This window comes from Dendropsophus ebraccatus, chromosome 4 (genome assembly GCF_027789765.1).
Source record: "Dendropsophus ebraccatus isolate aDenEbr1 chromosome 4, aDenEbr1.pat, whole genome shotgun sequence".
NCBI lineage: Eukaryota > Metazoa > Chordata > Amphibia > Anura > Hylidae > Dendropsophus > Dendropsophus ebraccatus.
The window spans coordinates 12515597-12536954 of NC_091457.1; the positions used below are offsets into that span (position 1 = coordinate 12515597).

Consider the following 21358-nt stretch of genomic DNA (forward strand, 5'->3'; position numbering starts at 1 on the left):
CTCGACTTGTGTAGTTCAGCGGGAATACGATGCTGCTGTACTGTACATGTCAACCATAATGACGAGATCAGAGTTGGAAGACCGCCTACTGTGTGTATGTATGGTACTGATACAGAGCCCAGAGGGACATGATTACAGTGCTGGCAAGCCCAGGGGACTTTGATTACTTGCCCCAGCCACAACACCTAGATGACTAGTTGGCCCCCATTTACATACAGCGCTGTAAGTTTTCTAACTATACTGAGCAGGGGTATGTTTCTAAAATGTTCTTGGTTAGGGATGGTCCGAACCTGGTTCGGGTTCGTACGAACCCGAACTCTCGGCAATGATTCCCGCTGTCTGCCCGCTCCGTGGAGAGGGTGGATACAGCGGGAGGACCACCTGGAAAACTGGGATACAGCCATAACCATAGGCTGTATCCCAGTTTTCCAGGCGGTCCTCCCGCTGTATCCACCCGCTGCACAGAGCAGGCAGACAGTGGGAATCTGATGCCGAGCATTCGGGTTCATATGAACCCAAACCTCGGCAGGTTTGGACCATCCCTATTCTTGGTAAGTCCAGTAGTGTTCAATGCAAACATGGAATCTACCAAATATCTACAAGATACTTATCAGGCAGTTCAGCTTTAAAAAGTATCAATGGATCAGACGTGTGGGACCTCGGAATGCTGGATTACATTGCATTGGAAATAGTGACACTCTTTACGTGCCTGTACAAACTCCTAAAGTGCACTAGGTGGCAGCACATGCTGTAAAACTCCAAAAGTGCACTTGGTGGCAGCACATGCTGTAAAACTCCTAAAGTACACTAGGTGGCAGCACATGCTGTAAAACTCTTAGTGACAGGAAGAAAAACTGCAGCATTTCACGAATAAGTAATGGGGATAATACCTTTATTGATTAAGATAAGGCGATCGCTGATTATTTCAATAGCTACTTTAGCTCAGTGTTTTCACAACCACATTATACATAGCATCGCCTCCAGTTGTATGGGTTCAGCTCCAGTGTTTTCAAAGGCCGGTGTTTCAGAGAAACTTGCCCGTTTAAAGTTTAATGTGTTAGGTCAAGATGATGTCCACCCCACGGTTCTTAAAGCACTCGGATCAACTGCCCCGACAGGTCTGTATAGCCAATCCCTGCTAACAGATGTTCCTGATGATTGGAGAACAGACAATGTTATACCCAAAAAGGGGAGGAGAGAAGAGCCCAGTGACTACAGGCCAGCGAGCTTCACATCTGTAGTAGTAAAAATTATGGAAACACTTCTAAATAAAAAGATAATGGATCACCTAAAAATCAACAATTTGATGGAACCATGTCAGAGGAATCGCACTGTGCTGGATGAAGGTGCCGGGGATATCGCCTATCTGGACTGCAGCAAAGACTGGCATACGGTTCCCTATAAAGAGCTGATAGATGATAAGAGAAAAATGGACTTAATCCCTGGATAGTTCAGTGGATTTGTGGTTGATGAAGAATAAATATCAGAGGGTTGTTAGTAATGGAGTGTATTCTCAGCAGAGACTGGTTACAAGTGGTGGCCACAAGGATCTGTTCTGGGTCCAAATATTTTTAATATGTTTGTAAGAGACAAGGAGAAGGTTTGGTAGGTGAGGATAGTGACATAGGAGAAGGGCTGGTAGGTAAGGATAGTGATATAGGAGAAGGTTTGGTAGGTAAGGATAGTGACATAGGAGAAGGTTTGGTAGGTAAGGATAGTGACATAGGAGAAGGTTTGGTAGGTAAGGATAGTGACATAGGAGAAGGTTTGGTAGGTAAGGATAGTGACATAGGGGAAGGTTTGGTAGGTAAGGATAGTGACATAGGAGAAGGGCTGGTAGGTAAGGATAGTGACATAGGAGAAGGTTTGGTAGGTAAGGTTAGTGACATAGGAGAAGGGTTGGTAGGTAAGGATAGTGACATAGGAGAAGGTTTGGTAGGTAAGGATAGTGACAGAAGGTTTGGTAGGTAAGGATAGTGACATAGGAGAAGGTTTGGTAGGTAAGGATAGTGACATAGGAGGTTTGGTAGGTAAGGATAGTGATATAGGAGAAGGGTTGGTGGTAAGGATAGTGACAGAAGGTTTGGTAGGTAAGGATAGTGACATAGGAGAAGGTTTGGTAGGTAAGGATAGTGACATAGGAGAAGGTTTGGTAGGTAAGGATAGTGATATAGGAGAAGGTTTGGTAGGTAAGGATAGTGATATAGGAGAAGGGTTGGTGGTAAGGATAGTGACAGAAGGTTTGGTAGGTAAGGATAGTGATATAGGAGAAGGTTTGGTAGGTAAGGATAGTGATATAGGAGAAGGGTTGGTAGGTAAGGATAGTGACATAGGAGAAGGTTTGGTAGGTGAGGATAGTGACATAGGAGAAGGTTTGGTAGGTAAGGATAGTGACATAGGAGAAGGTTTGGTAGGTAAGGATAGTGATATAGGAGAAGGGTTGGTAGGTAAGGATAGTGATATAGGAGAAGGGTTGGTAGGTAAGGATAGTGACATAGGAGAAGGGTTGGTAGGTAAGGATAGTGACATAGGAGAAGGTTTGGTAGGTAAGGATAGTGATATAGGAGAAGGGTTGGTAGGTAAGGATAGTGACATAGGAGAAGGGTTGGTAGGTAAGGATAGTGACATAGGAGAAGGTTTGGTAGGTAAGGATAGTGACATAGGAGAAGGTTTGCTAGGTAAGGATAGTGATATAGGAGAAGGGTTGGTAGGTAAGGATAGAGATATAGGAGAAGGGTTGGTAGGTAAGGATAGTGACATAGGAGAAGGTTTGGTAGGTAAGGATAGTGACATAGAAGAAGGTTTGGTAGGTAAGGATAGTGACATAGGAGAAGGTTTGGTAGGTAAGGATAGTGACATAGGAGAAGGTTTGGTAGGTAAGGATAGTGACATAGGAGAAGGTTTTGTAGGTAAGGATAGTGACATAGGAGAAGGTTTGGTAGGTAAGGATAGTGACATAGGAGAAGGTTTGGTAGGTAAGGATAGTGACATAGGAGAAGGTTTTGTAGGTAAGGATAGTGACATAGGAGAAGGTTTGGTAGGTAAGGATAGTGACATAGGAGAAGGTTTGGTAGGTAAGGATAGTGACATAGGAGAAGGTTTGGTAGGTAAGGATAGTGACATAGGAGAAGGTTTGGTAGGTTACTTCTGCCACCAATATAACTTTATTAAAGCAAAGCATTTTGTCTCAGGAGTACCCCTTTAAGTGGCTTTAAAATGTCAAATATATATCAAGAGTGCATAAATAGGTTGGAATCTTTCTATTATATCTTTGTAATGTGATTATTGTTGAAAGCATCTGGAGAGAACAATAGGAATCGTCCAGGCAGGTATGAAATGTTTCTGCCCTGACTGGGTAAACACCAGGGCATGTGGCGCTGGGAGCGCGGGCCAATACACCATCGTATGCCGCTCAATGCAAAACCAACAGGAGATTTTCATGTGAAAAAAAAACCTGCAGCATTTACATAGCAGCAAAGTGGATGAGATTTCAAACATTTGTTTGGTCACCTACTGCTCTCCATGAACATTTCCCAATATTATCAGAGCAAACAAGTCATTTCTGAGGCTTAATCCCTGCCCAGCTCTTACCCAACTTCCTAAAGACCGGAAGCTGCGGCCGCTCTTCTACCGTCATAGTGGACCCACCAAAGCCTGGTGCTCATCCAAACCTTTCACCTAAAACAACCTTTGTTAATAACTTACTCCTAAGTCTAAGGGTCATGGCTCCGCACATGGAGCCTGACACAGCTGCTGCGGACTTCATCTTGTTGCCAGTTAAGGTATATCCATCTAGGACAGGACCTTGGCATATTACCAGGCCACTACTGGTTGCTGGTGCACAGGGAAATATACTACAGTAATATAATACTGCTCCTATATACAGGAATATAACTACTATAATACTGCTCCTATATACAGGAATATAACTACTATAATACTGCTCCTATATACAAGAATATAAGTACTATAATACTGCTCCTATATACAGGAATATAACTACTATAATACTGCTCCCATATACAAGAATATAACTACTATAATACTGCTCCTATATACAGGAATATAACTACTATAATACTGCTCCCATATACAAGAATATAACTACTATAATACTGCTCCCATATACAAGAATATAACTACTATAATACTGCTCCTATATACAGGAATATAACTGTTATAATACTGCCCCCTATATACAAGAATATAACTACTATAATACTGCTCCTATATACAAGAATATAACTACTATAATACTGCCCCCTATATACAGGAATATAACTACTATAATACTGCTCCTATATACAGGAATATAACTACTATAATACTGCTCCTATATACAAGAATATAACTACTATAATACTGCTCCTATATACAGGAATATAACTACTATAATACTGCTCCTATATACAGGAATATAACTACTATAATACTGCTCCCTATATACAGGAATATAACTACTATAATACTGCTCCTATATACAGGAATATAACTACTTTCTTCTTCGTATAGAGGCAGCACACATGGGATATAGGTCCCTCCTACTTACTCTCAGGACCGCCCACCTAAAAAAATACCTGACAACAGGTTAACCAATTAAACGTAATGATACCACATAAGTACTCCTTCACACCATCCACACACTGTGTTTTTTTCTGTCCTCCTATTCAGGAGGGCAGGTGAGGTTTGTATCTCACCTGCTAGAGCCCACCGATTGTAATGTATGTATTTTTTCTTTTATTACAGGGTGGCCAAAGTGGGAAACCCTGGCCAGAGCACTTACTGCATTGCAGTAACTATAAGGTGTCCATGCCATTCTTGTGCTCTGGCATTTATATGGCCCTTATATGCATCGGCCAGTGGCTGTGTCCTGGCTAAGTTGCTCATTTCAGTACTTGCAGGGCTAGCCTCGACTTCTGAATAGACGGCCCTGCAAAATAATGGTAAGTCTCTGTCTTACCTTGGGGATGCTTGAAAGTATGTTCATTCCCTGATGTCTGTGTGTTCCTCGGCATTAGACTAGCGCGCTGTTCCGGCTTGCGGTTCAAGGGCGGCCATATTACTTCCGGTTTGCGTTCCATCGGACCGGAAGTGCGTCATTTGACGCTCCGCCAGCGCTAAATCAGGCTGGTAAGATTGTTTTTTACTTATGCCGACTGTCCCTTCGTTCCCTAGGGAGTCTTGTTTGGTAACCACCTGCCTTTGGGGGTATTGTATCTCAGATCGGGAGTACAATTTACTTCCGGTTCTATCGCGGACCGGAAGTGCGTCATCACCTAGCGTATGCACCACGTGGTCACGCCCCTAAGGTATTTAAGGAGCGGAATGCCGGCTTGCAGCACCTCTATGTGCGAGGCAGCCGGATACTTTGCTTATAAGGTGCTTAGGACGCCAGAGGTTGGGGGTACAACTTGGTTGTTGCACATTCACTCACTTGTTTATACTTTTTGCAGATGTCAAGCCATTCATCTGCTAGCAAGAGGAGAAGCAAATCTAGGCACAGATCTTGCGAGGTTTGTGAACAACCCCTGCCAGATGACCTACCTTCAGCTACCTGTGAACCATGTGCTGAGCAAGAGGCGGAGAGAAGGGGAGCACCCCAGGAGGAGACATCAGCTTTTATAAATGAGGCCAAAGCTTTTTTCTCGTGGTTCAAGACCCACATGCCTAGTACCTCAACCTCAGCACCTTCTACTTCAGGGCTCAAAAGGAAGGCTAAGAAATCCCCCTCGAGAGAGCCTTCTGATTCAGGCGACTCTGAGACAGAGGATTCCACTGACTCTGAATCTGAGACTCCGGTCTCAGAAGATTATTTTCTATTTAAGAAAGAAAATGCTGATGGACTAATTAAGGCGGTCAAAGACATAATTGAAGTGAAGAGAGACAAATCTTCTAGGAAAGAGAAAGAGAACTTATATTATTTTCCACGCAGAAAATCTACAGTCCTACCAGGTCATCCAGTTCTCAAGACTGTCATGGAAAGAGAGTGGAAAAGACCGGATCGGCGCATAGAGTTAGGCTCCAGGTTCAGAGCTATGTACCGTCTTGATCCGGCGGAGTCAGAATCCTGGGAGAAACCGGCTCAAATAGATCCAGCAGTGTCTAAACTGTCTAAGAATATTCTCTTGCCATCAGATGACTCTTCACTACTCAGAGATGCAAGTGACAGGAAAACTGATGTATTATTAAGACGGACATATTGCAATTCAGCTGATCTAAGTAAGGCGGCTCTCTCTACAGTACCGGTTGCAAGAGCCATGCGAGTTTGGTTGAGCAGGCTGTCCAGAGACATCGAGGACAAAGTGCCAAGGGAAGAGTTGCTGGAGCAGGTTAATAGTATTAAACTTGCAGCGGACTATCTATGTGATTTCCCAGTTGATGTTCTCAAAATTTCAGCTAAGAACTTGGCACTTACAAACTCGGCCAGGCGTGCTGTCTGGCTAAAGCCATGGAGAGGAGAAGTCAGTTCTAAGAATAACTTTTGCTCCCTACCCTTTGAGCCAGGGCAGTTAATCGGCACTCAATTAGAGAAGATCTTGGAGAAGTGTAAACGTGGTAAAGGTCTGGCCTTTCCGCAGACGGAGAAAAAGAAACCGTACAAGTTTTTCAAAGCAAAAGGTAGAAATACTTTTCGTGGAAAAAATTCTACCACCAACACCACCAGACGCTCTCAGAAACCCGCTCAGAACCGTAAGCCTAAGCAAGGACAGTCCGTGCACACCAAGTCAGAGTTCTGACGCCAGGGGGCTAGTCACTCAGCCAGTCGGTGCAAGATTAAAAGATTTCCTTCCGGCATGGGAAAGAGTGACGACGGACAAGTGGGTTCTCGAAGTAATAAAAACAGGATACAAGATAAAGTTTTTAAAGAGACCAAAAGAAAGGCTACTCATAAACCATCCAAAAGATCATGTAGTGCCATCTCTGTTGCAAGAGTTTCTTCGAAAGAGAGCGTTGGAACCCGTTCCGGAAGGAGAAAGAGGAAAAGGGGTTTATTCGATGCTCTTTCCCGTCCCAAAGAGAGAGGGAGAATGGCGTCTAATCATAGACTTGCGTTATGTCAACCAGTTTGTAGCAAAGGAAAAGTTCAGAATGGAAACGATCAGATCAGCAACAGCGCTGATACAGAAAGGGGACCTCATGGTCTCACTGGACTTAATGGACGCATACCTCCATATCCCCATTCATCCGTTGTCCAGAAAATACTTGAGAGTGGCGATACAGGTGGGCACGGAAATACAGCATTACCAGTTTTGTGCCCTCCCCTTTGGTCTCACTTCCTCCCCAAGGGTCTTTACGAAGGTAGCCATCGTCTTAGTAGCCCATCTTCGCCTGCAGGGGATACAACTGATTCCATACCTCGACGACTGGTTGTTAATTGCATCTTCTCAGAATCGCCTCCTTCTACATCTTCAGATGACGACAGAGTTATTGCAGGAAGTGGGATTTCTAATCAATCTAAAGAAATCAGAACTACACCCAGCCCCAATAAAGAAGTTCCTGGGTCTCCTAATAGATGCAAATCAGTTGAAATTGTTCCTGCCGCCAGACAAGATCAATGCTCTGCAGAATCAAGTCCGTCACCTAATCTGCTCCAGTTCAGTGACAATCAGACAAGCGATGAGTGTGCTGGGAATGTTCACTGCAGCTATAGACGCAGTCCCTTGGGCGAAAGCTCATATGAGACCTCTGCAGAGAGAAATTCTCGACATTTGGGACAAGAGTCCAGCATCACTAAATCGATCCTTAGCAATCTCCAAATGGACAAAGAAGAAGCTGAAATGGTGGCTGGTACACCGCAACTTGTCCAGGGGAAACAGCTTTGCGCTGACCGAATCCCTAGTCCTAACCACGGACGCATCTGCAACCGGTTGGGGAGCCCATTTGGGAGACAGATGGGTACAGAAGACGTGGTCTCCTGCAGAAACTCGACTATCATCGAACCTGAGAGAGATGAAGGCGGTGCGGCTGGCATTATTGCATTTTGCACCTCTGCTGAAGGGGAGAGCAGCTCTAATACAGTCAGACAACTCAGTCACTGTATTCTATATAAACAAGCAGGGCGGGACGAGGAGCCCTGCTCTCGAAAGGGAATGCATGAGGATGATGGCCTGGGCGGAAGAAAATCTTCTCAAGATTACAGCGCTTCATATAAGAGGGGTCCAGAATGTGAAGGCCGACTTACTAAGTCGCAAATTACTGAGTCCCAACGAGTGGGTTCTGGACGACAAGTATTTTCGCCAAATAACAGACAAATGGGGAATGCCGGATTGGGATTTAATGGCGACCAGACAGAATCGCAAACTAGAGAAGTTTGCATCGCTGGATCCGAGGGACAATCCACAAATTCTAGATGCATTCTCAGTGACCTGGAAGAAGAAATTTGTGTATCTCTTTCCCCCAACAGCAATACTGGAGAGGGTCCTGAGGAAGATTATGCAGGACAAACCCAGAGCAATACTGGTGGCACCCTATTGGCCTCGGAGACCCTGGTTTCCATTACTCCTGCGTCTATCGAGAGGCGAGTTCTGGACTCTCCCTTTGCACAAGGATCTCCTCTCCCAGAAGCAGTTCCTTCATCCTCAGCTTTCACGGCTGCATTTAACTGCGTGGAACATGAGAGGACAAGATACAGATTAAGAGGGTTGTCAGAAGGCGTGATCAATACCTTATTATCAGCCCGTAAGCAATCTACTAATAAGCTGTATGCGAGACTATGGAAGAAGTTTGCATCATGGAGACAGCAGAATGACCATGAGACTGTATCTCTACCTGCTGTACTTCAATTCCTCCAAGATGGATTTCAAAAAGGCCTAAGAGCTAACACGCTGAGAGTGCACATGACGGCCATAAACTCTTTTACGGACGGTGTGTTTGCAGGAGAGCCTTTAATAACAAAGTTCTTCAAAGCTCTGAGGAATTTGAGGCCAGTAGTGAAACCACCAACCTCGACATGGGATTTGCAAATTGTCTTACAGTCATTAACGGACTCTCCGTTCGAACCTCTGGAAGAGGTAGAAGTAAAATGGCTAACCCTAAAGGCGTGTTTCCTAGTGGCCATAACGTCTGCTAAAAGACTTGGCGAAATTCAAGCCTTATCCTCCAGAGAACCCTTCATTAAGTTTGTTCCTGAAGGCGTACTGTTGAGAACCATTCCATCTTTTATACCCAAGGTAGCCTCAGTACAGAACATCAATAAAGAGATTCTGCTACAGTCTTTTTACCCTGATCCATCCAGTGAGGAGGAGCGGAGACTACGGCTACTAGATGTGGGTAGGACTCTCGCCTGTTATATCTCGAGGGTGGAAGCTTTCAGGCGAGATGAAAATCTATTCCTGCAGTTCACTGGTGCAAACAAAGGTAAAAAAGCTGCCAAAGACACGATAGCAAGATGGCTGAAAACTGTAATTGTAGAAGCGTACAAGAAGGCAGGCAAAGAACCACCTACCTCCTTGAAGGCGCATTCAACTAGAGCAACGGCAACCTCATGGGCAGAGAGAGCACAAGTGCCTGTCGCAGATATTTGCAACGCAGCCTCATGGTCTTCAGCATCCACGTTTGTGTCTCACTACAGGCTTGACAATCTAAGCAGAGTTCCAGCCTTCAGTACGGGGGTATTAAGTGCTGCAATCTGATCTACCCTCCCCTATTTTAGTTAGCTATTTAGCTCCCATGTGTGCTGCCTCTATACGAAGAAGAAAGCTAAAATTTTAATTACTTACCGTAATTTTGCTTTCTTCGAGAATAGAGGCAGCACAAATATACCCTCCCAATAAATGTGTGTTTAGCATCATATCGGCTATTTTATTGAACACAGTGTGTGGATGGTGTGAAGGAGTACTTATGTGGTATCATTACGTTTAATTGGTTAACCTGTTGTCAGGTATTTTTTTAGGTGGGCGGTCCTGAGAGTAAGTAGGAGGGACCTATATCCCATGTGTGCTGCCTCTATTCTCGAAGAAAGCAAAATTACGGTAAGTAATTAAAATTTTAGCTATAATACTGCTCCCTATATACAGGGATATAACTACTATAATACTGCTCCTATATACAGGAATATAACTAGTATAATGCGGTTCAGGGAAGAAAAAGCGCTGCACCTCACACCTATGGCTGATACTAGTGCCCCTAGGCTAAATAAAAAACACATCAGAATTTTGTGTATGAATTGATCAAGCCATACTGCCCCATGTACCTCGTGCCGGTATCTGATACACATGGGTCCCTACACTAAGTCCACACCGTGCCAGTCAGTGGCCACCAACCCCGCAGGCGTGCACAGTCAGGGAACGGGGGCCATGGGACGGCCCTGCGACCCCCATGCCACAGGACCAGACCCAAAAACACCACACCAGAACCCAGCCAGCACCGCCGGCGGAGAAGGTCGCCCCCAAACAGCACAAGTCTGGATGAGGTATCTGGGTCTGGTCCTGTGGCATGGGGGTCGCAGGGCCGTCCCATGGCCCCCGTTCCCTGACTGTGCACGCCTGCGGGGTTGATGGCCACTGACTGGCACGGTGTGGACTTAGTGTAGGGACCCATGTGTATCAGATACCGGCACGAGGTACATGGGGCAGTGTGGCTTGATCAATTCATACACAAAATTCTGATGTGTTTTTTATTTAGCCTAGGGGCACTAGTATCAGCCATAGGTGTGAGGTGCAGCGCTCTTTTTCTTCCCTGAATAACTACTATAATACTGCTCCTATATACAGGAATATACTACTATAATACTGCTCCTATATACATGATATTACTATAATACTGCCCCTATATACATGATATTACTATGATACTGCCCCTATATACATGATACTACTATAATACTGCTCCTATATACATGATATTACTATAATACTGCCCCTATATACATGATACTACTATAATACTGCCCCTATATACATGATATTACTATAATACTGCCCCTATATACATGATACTACTATAATACTGCCCCTATATACATGATATTACTATAATACTGCCCCTATATACATGATACTACTATAATACTGCCCCTATATACATGATATTACTATAATACTGCCCCTATATACATGATACTACTATAATACTGCTCCTATATACATGATATTACTATAATACTGCCCCTATATACATGATACTACTATAATACTGCCCCTATATACATGATATTACTATAATACTGCTCCTATATACATGATATTACTATAATACTGCCCCTATATACAAGAATATAACTACTATAATACTGCCCCTATATACATGATATTACTATAATACTGCTCCTATATACATGATATTACTATAATACTGCTCCTATATACATGATATTACTATAATACTGCCCCTATACACATATTACTATAATACTGCCCCTATATACATGATACTACTATAATACTGCTCCTATATACAGGGATATACTACTATAATACTGCCCCTATATACATGATACTACTATAATACTGCTCCTATATACATGATATTACTATAATACTGCTCCTATATACATATTACTATAATACTGCCCCTATATACATGATACTACTATAATATTGCCCCTATATACATGATATTACTATAATACTGCTCCTATATACATGATATTACTATAATACTGCCCCTATATACATGATATTACTATAATACTGCTCCTATATACATGATATTACTATAATACTGCTCCTATATACAAGAATATAACTACTATAATACTGCCCCTATATACAGGAATATACTACTATAATACTGCTCCTATATACATGATACTACTATAATACTGCCCCTATATACATGATACTACTATAATACTGCCCCTATATACATGATACTACTATAATACTGCCCCTATACACATGATACTACTATAATACTGCCCCTATACACATATTACTATAATACTTCCCCTATATATAGGAATATAAGTACTATAATACTGCTCCTATATACAGGAATATAACTACTATAATACTGCTCCTATATACAGGAATATAACTACTATAATACTGCCCCTATATACATGATACTACTATAATACTGCCCCTATATACATGATACTACTATAATACTGCCCCTATATACATGATACTACTATAATACTGCCCCTATATACATATTACTATAATACTGCCCCTAAATACATGATACTACTATAATACTGCTCCTATATACATGATATTACTATAATACTGCCCCTATATACATGATACTACTATAATACTGCCCCTATATACATGATATTACTATAATACTGCTCCTATATACATGATATTACTATAATACTGCCCCTATACACATATTACTATAATACTGCCCCTATATACATGATACTACTATAATACTGCCCCTATATACATGATACTACTATAATACTGCCCCTATATACATGATACTACTATAATACTGCTCCTATATACATGATATTACTATAATACTGCCCCTATACACATGATATTACTATAATACTGCCCCTATACACATGATATTACTATAATACTGCCCCTATACACATATTACTATAATACTGCCCCTATATACATGATACTACTATAATACTGCTCCTATATACAGGGATATACTACTATAATACTGCCCCTATATGCATGATATACCTGCTCTGTATGATATCCCTCCTATAACACTGCCCCCTGGTGGTGAGGCCAGGTACACACACTAGACCCTCACACTCCCCCCGGGCTGGCTGGCAGGGGATAGGACTGTCACTCAGCTGTCAGCTCCTCAGGGGTTATTAGGCGGGAGCTGTCAGCACGGGGCTGAGCACTACATGTCCCAGCAGCAGCGGGCGGCGGCGGCTCAGGGGTTAAGGCTCGTCCGGTGCTCGGGGGTCCGGCTCTGCCCCGCACACGCCGGTTCTTCCTCCGTCCCCCGTCATTTCCTGTGGAAGAAGATGGTGGTCACAGCTGGCAGCAGCGGCGGCAGTGGCGGCGGAGGGGAGAGGAGGAGCCGGCACCGCTGAGCGCAGGGCCCCGCACCCCCACCTGGAGGGGACACCACCCCCACCCCGGGGCAGGGACCCCCAGTCCGGAGGCGCCCCCAGAGGTGAGTTTCCCGCACTAGCCAATGTGGCGAGTGGCCCGACGGGCGACTGCGTGTCGGACAGCGGGGCTCAGGGACCGGTGCACGCGCGGAGGGCACGTCCGGCACTGATGCTGACTATTGGGGGGCTCCTGGGTGTCGGGGGTCCCTGGGTGCAGGTATCAGCGGGAGCGCGCATCGCCTCTCACCAGCGCGCGCTCCCGCCGCTCTCGTAACACTCGGTACGCTGTAGCGCTCGGCCTCTTTTCTGTGAGTGACAGGCGCTGCAGCCAATGGCAGTAAGGGAGGCGGAGTTTAGAGTTAGTTATGTGATCTGAGGTGGGCGGAGTTGTAGTAGGAAGGGGCGGGGTCGCAGGCCAGGTGGGCTGTGGGTGCAGCCTGAGAGAAGAGGCCCCGTGAGGTCAGGGTGTCATATTCCTGCTGTGTGTGCGACATCCGGCCCGGGCGCCTCACACACCCTGTATACTGCTGTATACTGCTACTGCTGTGTATAACACACCCTGTATACTGCTGTATACTGCTACTGCTGTGTATAACACACCCTGTATACAGCTATATACTGCTACTACTGTGTATAACACACCCAGTATACAGCTATATACTGCTACTACTGTGTATAACACACCCTGTATACTGCTATATACTGCTTCTACTGTGTATAACACACCCTGTATACTGCTGTATACTGCTACTGCTGTGTATAACACACCCTGTATACAGCTATATACTGCTACTACTGTGTATAACACACCCTGTATACTGCTGTATACTGCTACTGCTGTGTATAACACACCCTGTATACAGCTATATACTGCTACTACTGTGTATAACACACCCAGTATACAGCTATATACTGCTACTACTGTGTATAACACACCCTGTATACTGCTATATACTGCTTCTACTGTGTATAACACATCCTGTATACTGCTGTATACTGCTACTGCTGTGTATAACACACCCTGTATACTGCTGTATACTGCTACTGCTGTGTATAACACACCCTGTATACTGCTATATACTGTGTATAACACACCCTGTATACTGCTGTATACTGCTATATACTGTGTATAACACACCCTGTATACTGCTGTATACTGCTACTGCTGTGTATAACACACCCTGTATACTGCTATATACTGTGTATAACACACCCTGTATACTGCTGTATACTGCTACTGCTGTGTATAACACACCCTGTATACTGCTATATACTGTGTATAACACACCCTGTATACTGCTGTATACTGCTACTACTGTGTATAACACACCCTGTATACTGCTATATACTGTGTATAACACACCCTGTATACTGCTATATACTGTGTATAACACACCCTGTATACTGCTGTATACTGCTACTGCTGTGTATAACACACCCTGTATACTGCTATATACTGTGTATAACACACCCTGTATACTGCTGTATACTGCTACTACTGTGTATAACACACCCTGTATACTGCTATATACTGTGTATAACACACCCTGTATACTGCTATATACTGTGTATAACACACCCTGTATACTGCTGTATACTGCTACTACTGTGTATAACACACCCTGTATACTGCTATATACTGTGTATAACACACCCTGTATACTGCTATATACTGTGTATAACACACCCTGTATACTGCTGTATACTGCTACTGCTGTGTATAACACACCCTGTATACTGCTATATACTGTGTATAACACACCCTGTATACTGCTGTATACTGCTACTACTGTGTATAACACACCCTGTATACTGCTATATACTGTGTATAACACACCCTGTATACTGCTGTATACTGCTACTACTGTGTATAACACACCCTGTATACTGCTACTGCTGTGTATAACACATCCTGTATACTGCTATATACTGCTACTACTGTGTATAACACACCCTGTATACTGCTATATACTGTGTATAACACACCCTGTATACTGCTATATACTGCTACTACTGTGTATATCACACCCTGTATACTACTATATACTGCTACTACTGTATATAACACACCCTGTATACAGCTACTACTGTGTATAACACACACTGTATACTGATATATACTGCTAGTACTGTGTATAACACACCCTATATACTGCTACTACTGTGTATAACACACCCTGTATACTACTATATACTGCTACTACTGTATATAACACACCCTGTATACTGCTATATACTGCTACTACTGTGTATAACACACCCTGTATACAGCTACTACTGTGTATAACACATCCTGTATACTGCTACTACTGTGTATAACACACACTGTATACTGCTATATACTGCTACTACTGTGTATAACACACCCTGTATACTGCTATATACTGCTACTACTGTGTATAACATCCTGTATACTGCTGTATACTGCTACTACTGTTTATAACACATCCTGTATACTGCTATATACTGCTACTACTGTGTATAACATCCTGTATACTGCTATATACTGCTACTACTGTGTATATCACACCCTGTATACTGCTATATACTGGTACTACTGTGTATAACACATCCTGTATACTGCTGTATACTGCTACTACACTGTGTATAACACACTCTGTATACTGCTATATACTGCTACTACTGTGTATATCACACTGTATACTGCTACTACTGTGTATAACACACCCTGTATACTGCTACTACTGTGTATAACACACCCTGTATACTGCTATATACTGCTTCTACTGTGTATAACACACTGTATACTGCTACTACTGTGTATAACACACCCTGTATACTGCTATATACTGCTACTACTGTGTATAACACACCCTGTATACTGCTATATACTGCTACTACTGTGTATAACATCCTGTATACTGCTGTATACTGCTACTACTGTTTATAACACATCCTGTATACTGCTAAATACTGCTACTACTGTGTATAACATCCTGTATACTGCTATATACTGCTACTACTGTGTATATCACACCCTGTATACTGCTATATACTGGTACTACTGTGTATAACACATCCTGTATACTGCTGTATACTGCTACTGCTGTGTATAACACACCCTGTATACTGCTACTACTGTGTATATCACACCCTGTATACTGCTATATACTGCTACTACTGTGTATATCACACCCAGTATACAGCTATATACTGCTACTACTGTGTATAACACACCCAGTATACAGCTATATACTGCTACTACTGTGTATAACACACCCTGTATACTACTACTAATGTGTATAACACACCCTATATACAGCTATATACTGCTACTACTGTGTATAACACACCCTATATACTGCTATATACTGCTACTACTGTGTATAACACACCCTGTATACTGCTACTAATGTGTATAACACACCCTATATACTGCTATATACTGCTACTACTGTGTATAACACACCCTATATACTGCTACTACTGTGTATAACACACCCTGTATACTGCTACTACTGTGTATAACACACCCTATATACTGCTGTATACTGCTACTACTTTGTATAACACACCCTGTATACTGCTACTACTGTGTATAACACACCCTGTATACTGCTACTACTGTGTATAACACACCCTATATACTGCTGTATACTGCTACTACTTTGTATAACACACCCTGTATACTGCTACTACTGTGTATAACACACCCTGTATACTGCTATATACTGCTAGTACTGTGTATAACACACCCAGTATACAGCTATATACTGCTACTACTGTGTATAACACACCCTGTATACAGCTATATACTGCTACTACTGTGTATATCACACCCTGTATACTGCTATATACTGCTACTACTGTGTATAACACACCCTATATACTGCTACTACTGTGTATAACACACCCTGTATACTGCTGTATACTGCTATTACTGTGTATAACACACCCTGTATACTGCTACTACTGTGTATAACACACCCTGTATACTGCTATATACTGCTACTACTGTGTATAACACACCCTGTATACTGCTATATACTGCTACTACTGTGTATAACACACCCTGTATACTGCTACTACTGTGTATCACACCCTGTATACTGCTATATACTGCTGCTACTGTGTATAACACACCCTGTATACTGCTATATACTGCTACTGCTGTGTATAACACATCCTGTATACTGCTACTACTGTGTATATCACACCTTGTATACAGCTATATACTGCTACTACTGTGTATAACACACGCTGTATACTGCTATATACTGCTACTACTGTGTATAACACACGCTGTATACTGCTACTACTGTGTATAACACACCCTGTATACAGCTATATACTGCTACTACTGTGTATAACACACCCTGTATACTGCTATATACTGCTACTACTGTGTATAACACATCCTGTATACTGCTATATACTGCTACTACTGTGTATAACACACCCTGTATACTTCTATATACTGCTACTACTGTGTATAACACACCCTGTATACTGCTATATACTGCTACTACTGTGTATAACACACCCTGTATACTGCTACTACTGTGTATCACACCCTGTATACTGCTATATACTGCTGCTACTGTGTATAACACACCCTGTATACTGCTATATACTGCTACTGCTGTGTATAACACATCCTGTATACTGCTACTACTGTGTATATCACACCTTGTATACAGCTATATACTGCTACTACTGTGTATAACACACGCTGTATACTGCTATATACTGCTACTACTGTGTATAACACACGCTGTATACTGCTACTACTGTGTATAACACACCCTGTATACAGCTATATACTGCTACTACTGTGTATAACACACCCTGTATACTGCTATATACTGCTACTACTGTGTATAACACACCTGTATACTGCTATATACTGCTACTACTGTGTATAACACACCCTGTATACTGCTACTACTGTGTATAACACACATTCTATACTGCTGTATACTGCTACTACTGTGTATAACACACCCTGTATACTGCTATATACTGCTACTACTGTGTATATCACACCCTGTTTACTGCTATATACTGTTACTACTGTGTATATCACACCCTGTATACTACTACACTGTGTTTAACACACCCTGTATACTGCCATATACACTGCTACTACTGTGTATAACACACCCTGTATACTTCTATATACTGCTGCTACTACTGTGTACAACACACTCTGTATACTGATATATACTGCTACTACTGTGTATAACACACCCTGTATACTGCTACTACTGTGTATATCACACCCTGTATACTGCTATATACTGCTACTACTGTGTGTAGCACACCCTATATACTGCTACTACTGTGTATAACACACCCTGTATTCTGCTATGTACTGCTACTGCTGTGTATAACACACCCTGTATACTGCTATATACTGCTACTACTGTGTATAACACACCCTATATACTGCTACTACTGTGTATAACACACCCTGTATACTGCTATATACTGCTACTGCTGTGTATAACACACCCTGTATACTGCTATATATGCTACTACTGTGTATAACACACCCTGTATACTGCTACTACTGTGTATATCACACCCTGTATACAGCTATATACTGCTACTACTGTGTATATCACACCCTGTATACTGCTATATACTGCTACTACTGTGTATAACACACTCTGTATACAGCTATATACTGCTACTACTGTGTACAACACACCCTGTATACTGCTACTACTGTGTATATCACACCCTGTATACAGCTGTATACTGCTACTACTGTGTATAACACACCCTGTATACTGCTGTATACTGCTACTACTGTGTATAACACACCCTGTATACTGCTATATACTGCTACTACTGTGTATATCACACCCTGTATACTGCTATATACTTTTACTACTGTGTATAACACACCCTGTATACTGCTACTACTGTGTATATCACACCCTGTATACTGCTGTATACTGCTACTACTGTGTATAACAAACCCTGTATACTGCTACTACTGTGTATATCACACCCTGTATACTGCTGTATACTGCTACTACTGTGTATAACACACCCTGTATATTGCTGTATACTGCTACTACTGTGTATAACACACCCTGTATACTGTTATATACTGCTACTACTGTGTATAACACACCCTGTATACTTCTATATACTGCTACTACTGTGTATATCACACCCTGTGTACTGCTATATACTGTTACTACTGTGTATATCACACCTTGTATACTACTACACTGTGTTTAACACACCCTTTATACTGCCATATACACTGCTACTACTGTGTATAACACACCCTGTATACTTCTATATACTGCTGCTACTACTGTGTACAACACACTCTGTATACTGATATATACTGCTACTACTGTGTATAACACACCCTGTATACTACTACTGTATATACAGTAGTGTGTTATACAAAGTGTTGTAGTATACAGGGTGTGCTATACGCAGTAGTAGCAGTATATAGTAGTATACAGGGTGTGATATACACAGTAGTAGCAGTATATAGGGTGTGTTATACACAGTAGTAGCAGTATATAGCAGTATACAGGGTGTGTTATACACAGTAGTAGCAGTATATAGCAGTATACAGGGTGTGTTATACACAGTGTAGTAGTATACAGGGTGTGTTATACACAGTAGTAGCAGTATATAGCAGTATACAGGGTGTGTTGTACACAGTAGTAGCAGTATATAGCAGTATACAGGGTGTTATACACAGTAGTAGCAGTATACAGGGTGTTATACACAGTAGTAGCAGTATACAGGGTGTTATACACGGTGTAGTAGTATATAGCAGCATACAGGGTGTGATATACACAGTAGTAGGAGTATATAGTAGTATACAGGTTGTGCTATTCACAGTAGTAGGAGTATATAGCTGTGTACAGGGTGTGCTATACACAGTATTACAGTAGTGATAGAACACACCCTGTATACTAGTATATACTCCTACTACTGTGTATAACATACTCTGTATACTACTGTACATAATATACCCTGTATACTACTATATACTGCTACTGCTGTGTACACAACATACTACTACACTGTGTATAACACACCCTGTATACTACTATATACTGCTACTACTGTGTATAACACACTCTGTATACAGCTATATACTGCTACTGCTGTGTATAACACACCCTGTATACTGCTACTACTGTGTATATCATACCCTGTGTACTACTATATACTGCTACTACTGTGTATAACACACCCTGTATACTGCTATATACTGCTACTACACTGTGTATAACACACTCTGTATACTACTATATAATGCTACTGCTGTATACCCTGTATACCACAATGTACTTCTACTGTATATAACACACCCTGTATACTACTATATACTACTACTTTGAATAACACCCAGTATACTACTGTTATATACTCCTACTACTGTTTATAACACACCCTGTATACTACTGTATATAACACACCTTGTATACTACTACTTTGTGTAACACCCTGTATACTACTATTATATACTCGTACTACTGTATAACATACCCTGTATACTACTGCTATATACTACTGTATATAACACACTCTGTATGCAACAACTTTATGTTGTGTATAAAACACCCTATATATTGCTATTACTGTATATAACTCATCCTGTATACTGTACTACTTTTACTGCATATAAAACTTACTGTATACTACTACAACTGCATACTGTACATAACACACCTATATACAACTACAGTTGTATACTATGTGTAACACACTTATATACTACTACAACAACTGTATACGGTACATAGCACACCTATATAGTGCAACAACTGTATACTGTGTATAACACACCTATATACTACTAGTACTGTACACAACACTTGACCATGTATACTTATACACACTGCCTCCTGCTGGAGTGATCATGCGAGGAGGAAATACTACCCCCTTCTAGGGTAATGATGTGTTGAGGACACACTTCTCCCTGCTGGTGTGATGTGATGAAGACACTGCCCCCCTGCTGGTGTGATGTTGTGATGAGGACACACTGCCCCCTGCTGGTGTGATGATGTGGTGAGGACACACTGCCCCCTGCTGGTGTGATGAAGCAGTGAGGACACACTGCCCTCTGGTGGTGTGATGATGTGAGGAGGACATACTGCCCCCTACTGGTGTGATGATGTGGTGAGGACACACTGCCCTCTGGTGGTGTGATGATGTGGTGATGACACACTGCCCCCTGCTGGTGTGATGATGTGGTGAGGACACAATTCCCCCTGCTGGTGTGATGATGTGAAGAGGAAATACTGCCCCCTGCTGGTGTAATGATGTAGGGAGGACACACTGTCCCCTGCTGATGTGATGATGTGAAGAGGACACACTGGCCCCTGCTGGTATGATCATGTGGGGAGGACACCCTGTCCCCTGGTGGTTTGA

At 42.3% G+C, this 21358-nt stretch overlaps 1 protein-coding gene and 1 long non-coding RNA gene across 5 annotated transcripts in view; one reads left to right on the top strand and one right to left on the bottom strand.

The window, feature by feature from the left end:
• Positions 1-915: 915 nt before the first annotated feature.
• Positions 916-13036, bottom strand: LOC138787880 (uncharacterized). 2 transcript variants are annotated; one of them, XR_011362526.1, is made up of 3 exons: positions 12594-13036; positions 1289-1408; positions 916-1151 (listed from the first exon to the last, which is right to left on the bottom strand). It is a non-coding gene; the product is annotated as an uncharacterized lncRNA (long non-coding RNA). The 2 variants fall into 2 exon arrangements; XR_011362527.1 differs by lacking the exon at positions 12594-13036 and adding an exon at positions 3592-3687.
• The window catches only part of PRDM11 (PR/SET domain 11), a 33721-nt gene continuing 25037 nt past the window's right edge, over positions 12675-21358 (top strand). For 2 of the 3 annotated variants that reach the window (XM_069965153.1, XM_069965154.1), the window contains exon 1: positions 12675-13041. The gene's annotated coding sequence lies outside the window, so the exon portion shown is untranslated. The remainder of the gene's footprint in view (positions 13042-21358) is intronic. The other variant, XM_069965155.1, reaches the window with a different exon arrangement.